The sequence below is a fragment of the Danio rerio genome, chromosome 19, assembly GCF_049306965.1.
Source record: "Danio rerio strain Tuebingen ecotype United States chromosome 19, GRCz12tu, whole genome shotgun sequence".
Lineage (NCBI taxonomy): Eukaryota > Metazoa > Chordata > Actinopteri > Cypriniformes > Danionidae > Danio > Danio rerio.
Window position 1 is genome coordinate 32,384,430 of NC_133194.1, and position 5,571 is coordinate 32,390,000.

A 5,571-nucleotide genomic window follows, 5' to 3' on the forward strand; every position below is an offset into this window, starting at 1 on the left:
AAACACTATTGGTTGGGTTTAGGGAAGGGGGAGGGTGAGGTATCGGTCGGTTGGTCAGTCAGTAAGTCGACAGTGGTGGATTTACGCGAGCACAGCAGGCACAAATGTCACTTGCGAGAGAAACTTGAGATCTGACAAAACACACACAGCAGCAATTAGCAAAAACAAAAAATGCTAAAAAAAACGTAGCTCCTGTGATGTATTTTGGTCTCTCCAGAAATGTATATAGGGGTATGTAATCAGAATGAGTCTGTGTAGCAAAGTTCAAATTTCAGGGAAGAGGGAGACATGGAACTAGTTAACACTTAAAGGTTTATTCACCCAAAAAATTATCATTCTGTTATTACTCATGGTCATCTTGTTCAAACCCCCAGAGACCTTCTTTCATTATCTGAACACAATTACTCTAAGATTAATTTAGAGTAAACCTGAGCGCTCCCTCCTCCATATACATTAATGGTCCTAAAATGTTAATGCCTACACTCAAAAAGTATTTTTGCTGCTTGTTCAAACTACGCATTTAAAATGAGCTGAGACAACAAAATTGTTGAAATTTTTGTGATACAAATAAATATTTTTGAGTTTAATCTACTTAAAATTGTTATGTTGGCTAAATCAATTTGTGTGTGGACAGCATGAATGAATGGTGTAGAATAGTGTGTCCTCTTGTCAGCCACAGTAGATCTTGGTGTGTGTTTGCTACAGACAATACAATGGTTGTGTGCTGTGCGGCCCACTCTAACAAAAGTATGTCATGCTACCTGCAGTAAATGCACACACTGATGACCAGATGAGGAAGAGAAATCATTGGTGAACAAAGTAGTTTTGCTTTTTTTTGTGCACACAATATTATTTCAGAGATCCGTATGATTGAATTAAGATAGATTGTAGTCGTTGATAGAGCATTTTGACAATGTTTTTTTTTTTTTTTCTGGACTTTAAACATCTCAAGGCTGTTGCTGTCTATGGGAAGTCAGAGAGCTCTTTGTTTAATCTAAAAAATGCATTTTGTGTTCTGAAGATGAATGAAGTCCTCAAGGTATTGAAACAACGAATTAAGGGTGAGTATTTAATAAAATAATTTAAATTTTAGAAAATTTAAGTTTTAAAGACAAAATAAATATCCACAAAACAAAAAGTAAAGCCACAGTCCCATGAATAACTGCCACACTAACATTAAAAAGCCACAAAAGTGTCCCAAGTCTGATCCATTCTCAACTCCTATTGTCGTCACTTCTCTTTTGATTTTTCCAGAGCTCATCTGTGGTATATGAGAGTGTTGTTCAGCTCCTCATTTCCTCACCCTACTTGCTCCTCTCCATCATGGTGGATTGCAGCAGGCCTTAGGCTTTGGTGCCGATCCCTCTTTGCCCTCATAGACACAATCTGTCCATCCATACTCAAAAAGGACAATGGGCAAGAGCTTCAGCCTAAAGCTTCCATGGCAGAAAACTCATTCCAGCTCGTCAGCATGGCAAATTTCCTCGAGCAGAGATGGCTCTCTGACAGCATGTCGCTCCAACACTAATGAAACAAAGTTTACAAATCAGAGGAAAGGGAGGTGGGAACTGGCAAAAACTGAAAGGGAAAGCTCACCCCAAAATTAAAATGATGTTATTATTATTCATCTTCATAACATTCCAAACCCCTGAGACCTTCGTTCATCTTTGCAACACAAATGAAGAAATTTTAGATGAAATCTGAGAGCATTAGTTAGTATATAGCGTTCATTCATGAGTAGTGTTGTCACGTTATTGTAATGACACAAAGTCAAATGGATCCAAGTGCAAGTGAAAGTTAATTTAACAATAAAAAGTTCAACAACAAAGCTAAAAGTGTGCGATAGCAGCTTGGAAAATAGTCGCAGAATCAGGAACCACAACAAGACATCAGGCCAGCACAAGCAGACCCTGACAAGACACAGAGAGATCATAAAACAGTGAAACGAACTGACAATGATGTCCTTGCTTTCCGCTCTTAAATAGGTGTGCTAAGTGTCATCAGCTGAAACTGCTGGTTAGTCCCACTGATCACGTGATATAAACAAAACATGCAACAGAGCACATGGAAGGCTACAACACAAACACACATGACAACAACAAACATGAATAGACAGAGCGCAAGCACCTGACAACCATGACAAGTGTGCAGTGATGTATATCCACACCCTATACTGACAGCCTAGCAGGCATGTAAACATGTAAACATGTCAGATTGACGTTGCATTATGCTTGAAAATGAAAATCGGGTTGATGTCAGAACCCAACGTCAGGCCGACGTCAATGTCCAACTTAAAATCAGCTAAGTATCAATGTCTAATGATGTTACAGCTTGACGTTGTGTGGACATTACCACTGTAACATCTATCAGATGCTGGATTTTTTTGTTGCCTGATAAAGTATTTGATGTCAACATGATGTTGGTTTAAGATGTTTGGCCACTTTCCCACACAACCTAAAATAAACCAAACATCAGTGTCATTTCACGTTGTTATTGGACGATGAAATAACATTGTTTTTAGAAGCTTACATGGGCTTACATGGGATTTTGGTCACCTGACGTCATGACCTAAATCTAGCTTAATATTAGAGCCTTATGACGTTGTTTATCTGCTTGTAGGAGAACAAACTGTTGAATTATGTTTAAAAATATTTCAGTTATACCACTGAAGACACATGAACTGTTTTGAGGATGTTTTTGGTACGTTTCCGAACAATTGAATTGGGAACCTTGCTGTCAATGGAGGATAAAGAGAGCAGTCAGATTTCAACTAAACATATTTTAATTTGGTTCCAAAGATAAGCAAAGTTTTCAAGAATTTGGAACAACATGAGTAATTAATAATATTATTTCATTTTTTGAGGGTAAGCTTGCACTTTAATGCAGGCATTCATTATAAAATAAATAAACAGAAAGTTAAGAAAAGTGGCAACCTCATACACAAAATAGCAACATTAAGTGTCCAAGGCCTGATCATCTCTCATCCTTCATTGCAGTCATTTCTCTTTTTTTATCATTCCAGAGGTCTTTTTTGGCACTTGAGACTGATGCGTTGCTTGGGTGATGTTCATTATGACTCATGCAATTGACTTCACTCTGCTCCCAAGGTTCTCTGTCCTGACCCATTCATCAACATTTTTTCATTTTCAGATGAAGACTGCAGTGAATTATTTGTAGCCTACAGTTTAAACTACCTGACCTGTATGGTCTTTGTTTTACCCATAAACAAATCATACAGTAAATGAATAAAGGCAAGTTACACACATAATTACCACCTGTCAATCACTTTTTTCTTGTGAATAGGCAGTGATCTGTGTCGTTATTATGGCGTCGGTAAAAAAAGGTGCACAACCAACAGGAACCAGCCAACAGTATCTGAGGTGTTTGCTAAAATGACTAAGTACTAGTGTGAAAGTAAAAGATTGAAGCAGTCTTAACAAGGTTAATTAGGTTAACCAGGCAGGCTAGGGTAATTAGGCAAGTTATTGTATAACGATGGTTTGTTCTGGAGACAGTCTGAAAAACAATTAGCCTAAGGGGCTAATAAATTTGACCTTAAAATAGTTCATAAAAAATTTAGAACTGCTTTTATTCTAGCCAAAATAAAACAAATAAGACTTTGTTCAGAGGAAAAAATATTATCAGACATACTATCAACATTTCCTTGCTCTGTTAAACATAATTTAGGAATTATTTTAAAAAGAAAAAAACAACAAAGGGGGCTAATAATTCTGACTTCCACTGTATGTATATTTACAGTAATTTTTTAAATGTTTTTAAGAAAACTTATTCAGTTCAACAAGGCTACATTTATTATTAATTATTATTAATTAATTTATTATTAAAAATGTTAAATTGTTAAATATTTATCAAAATTTTAAATAACTACTTTGTTATTGTATGTAGTTTCAAATAAAATTATTACTCCAGACATTATTGCTTTTATTACTATTACCATTAATAAATATAATAATAATTAATATTAGTGATTTCTGAAGGATCATGTGACTGGAGTAATGAAGCTGAAATTTCATCTTTAAAATCACTGGAGTAAATGAATAAATTAAATGATAAACTACTTTTGAACAGTTATTTTATAGTGCAACATTTCACAATTTGTATTTATGATGAAATAATTGCAGCCTTGGACAGGCCTAATACAACATATTATACGATTAAAATATGGAAAAATTAACAGATAGTAATTTCGGTCAATTTTGACGGATAAACCGAGATCAGGCTGGATAAACAGCTCTCAGTAATATTTCAGCATGCTTTCACTTTCGCATTTACCGGTAAGAATGACATCTCGCCCTGCTCATCATTCTCTCTTCATATAGCCGTATATATGGCTATTACACGATCATAATACACTGTGATATAGCCTGGGTCGTTAGTTCGTTGCATTGTTTTGTTTTCTCACTATAATCGATCCGCTCAGTAGGGCAGAGGCCGTCTCATTCAGGGGATCTCGGACTGATTTGGCGCGGATGCGAGCGCAACTGCTGGATATATGCCAAACAAACTAACGGGGGAAACGAGACAGATTCCGAAACAAACGTCTATGTGAGAGGCAGCACTGTACACTGGCCCGAGCGTCTCGCACGCTGGCTCCGGGCTATCGGGCAGTCCTTATTGTCGAGCCCTGAAGGTTTAAGCTCTGTCGACGGGTCTCCTGCATCTGCACAGTTTAACAAGCACTTCAACAAGCGTGTTTTTTCCCGCTTGGAAAGCCAAGCTGACGTGGGGGCGTGGCAGCATCGACGATTCTATTTTTTGATTCGATAATCGAAATCGAGCATAAATTTCGATCGATTTTCGATTAAAATCGAAATCGTGATACCCTTAATATATATATATATATATATATATATATATATATATATATATATATATATATATATATATATATATATATATATATATATATATATAATGCATGCGATTAATTTTAAATAATTAACGTGTAAAAAAAAATAATGCAATTAACGCAGTTGCAGATTTTTTTTACTTCCTGTTGTGGTGGACGTGCTCAACATGCAAGAAATGTGGATAAGACAAAGGAAGCACTTTTTGAAGGCAAGTTTCAGTATAAAACAATTAGTCGCATCACCAGGCTCTCCAGAGTTTCATCCAATTTCGGGTGTTTCATTTTTAACTTTCAACTTCTGTTGTAAGTTGATACCGCATGGCGAACAAAAAAGAAAATCCTCCGCATTTCGTGACTCGGTGTTCCTTTAAGGTAATAAAATCACTGCTTAGGCTACACGGTAGAATTTTAATAACAGTATAATCTTAATCATTTTAAAATCTAGTATTGGTGTCTAATTATATTTTGAATTTAAATAGTTTTTGTCTTGCGTTTACATTAATTTTACATTTGAATAGCCAAAATTACAAGTTTCAGTATTTTAACGCGATTAATCGCTATTAATTTTTTTAAAAAGGTGCGATTAATTAGTTAATTTTTTTAATCAATTGACAGCACTAATATATATATATATATATATATATATATATATATATATATATATATATATATATATATATATATATATATACATATATATA

General features: G+C 35.2%; 1 long non-coding RNA gene across 1 annotated transcript; it reads right to left on the reverse strand.

The window, feature by feature from the left end:
- Positions 1–292: 292 nt before the first annotated feature.
- LOC141379130 (uncharacterized) lies at positions 293–1,954 on the reverse strand. Its single transcript, XR_012395131.1, has 2 exons — positions 1,597–1,954; positions 293–1,524 (listed from the first exon to the last, which is right to left on the reverse strand). It is a non-coding gene; the product is annotated as an uncharacterized lncRNA (long non-coding RNA).
- Positions 1,955–5,571: the final 3,617 nt, after the last annotated feature.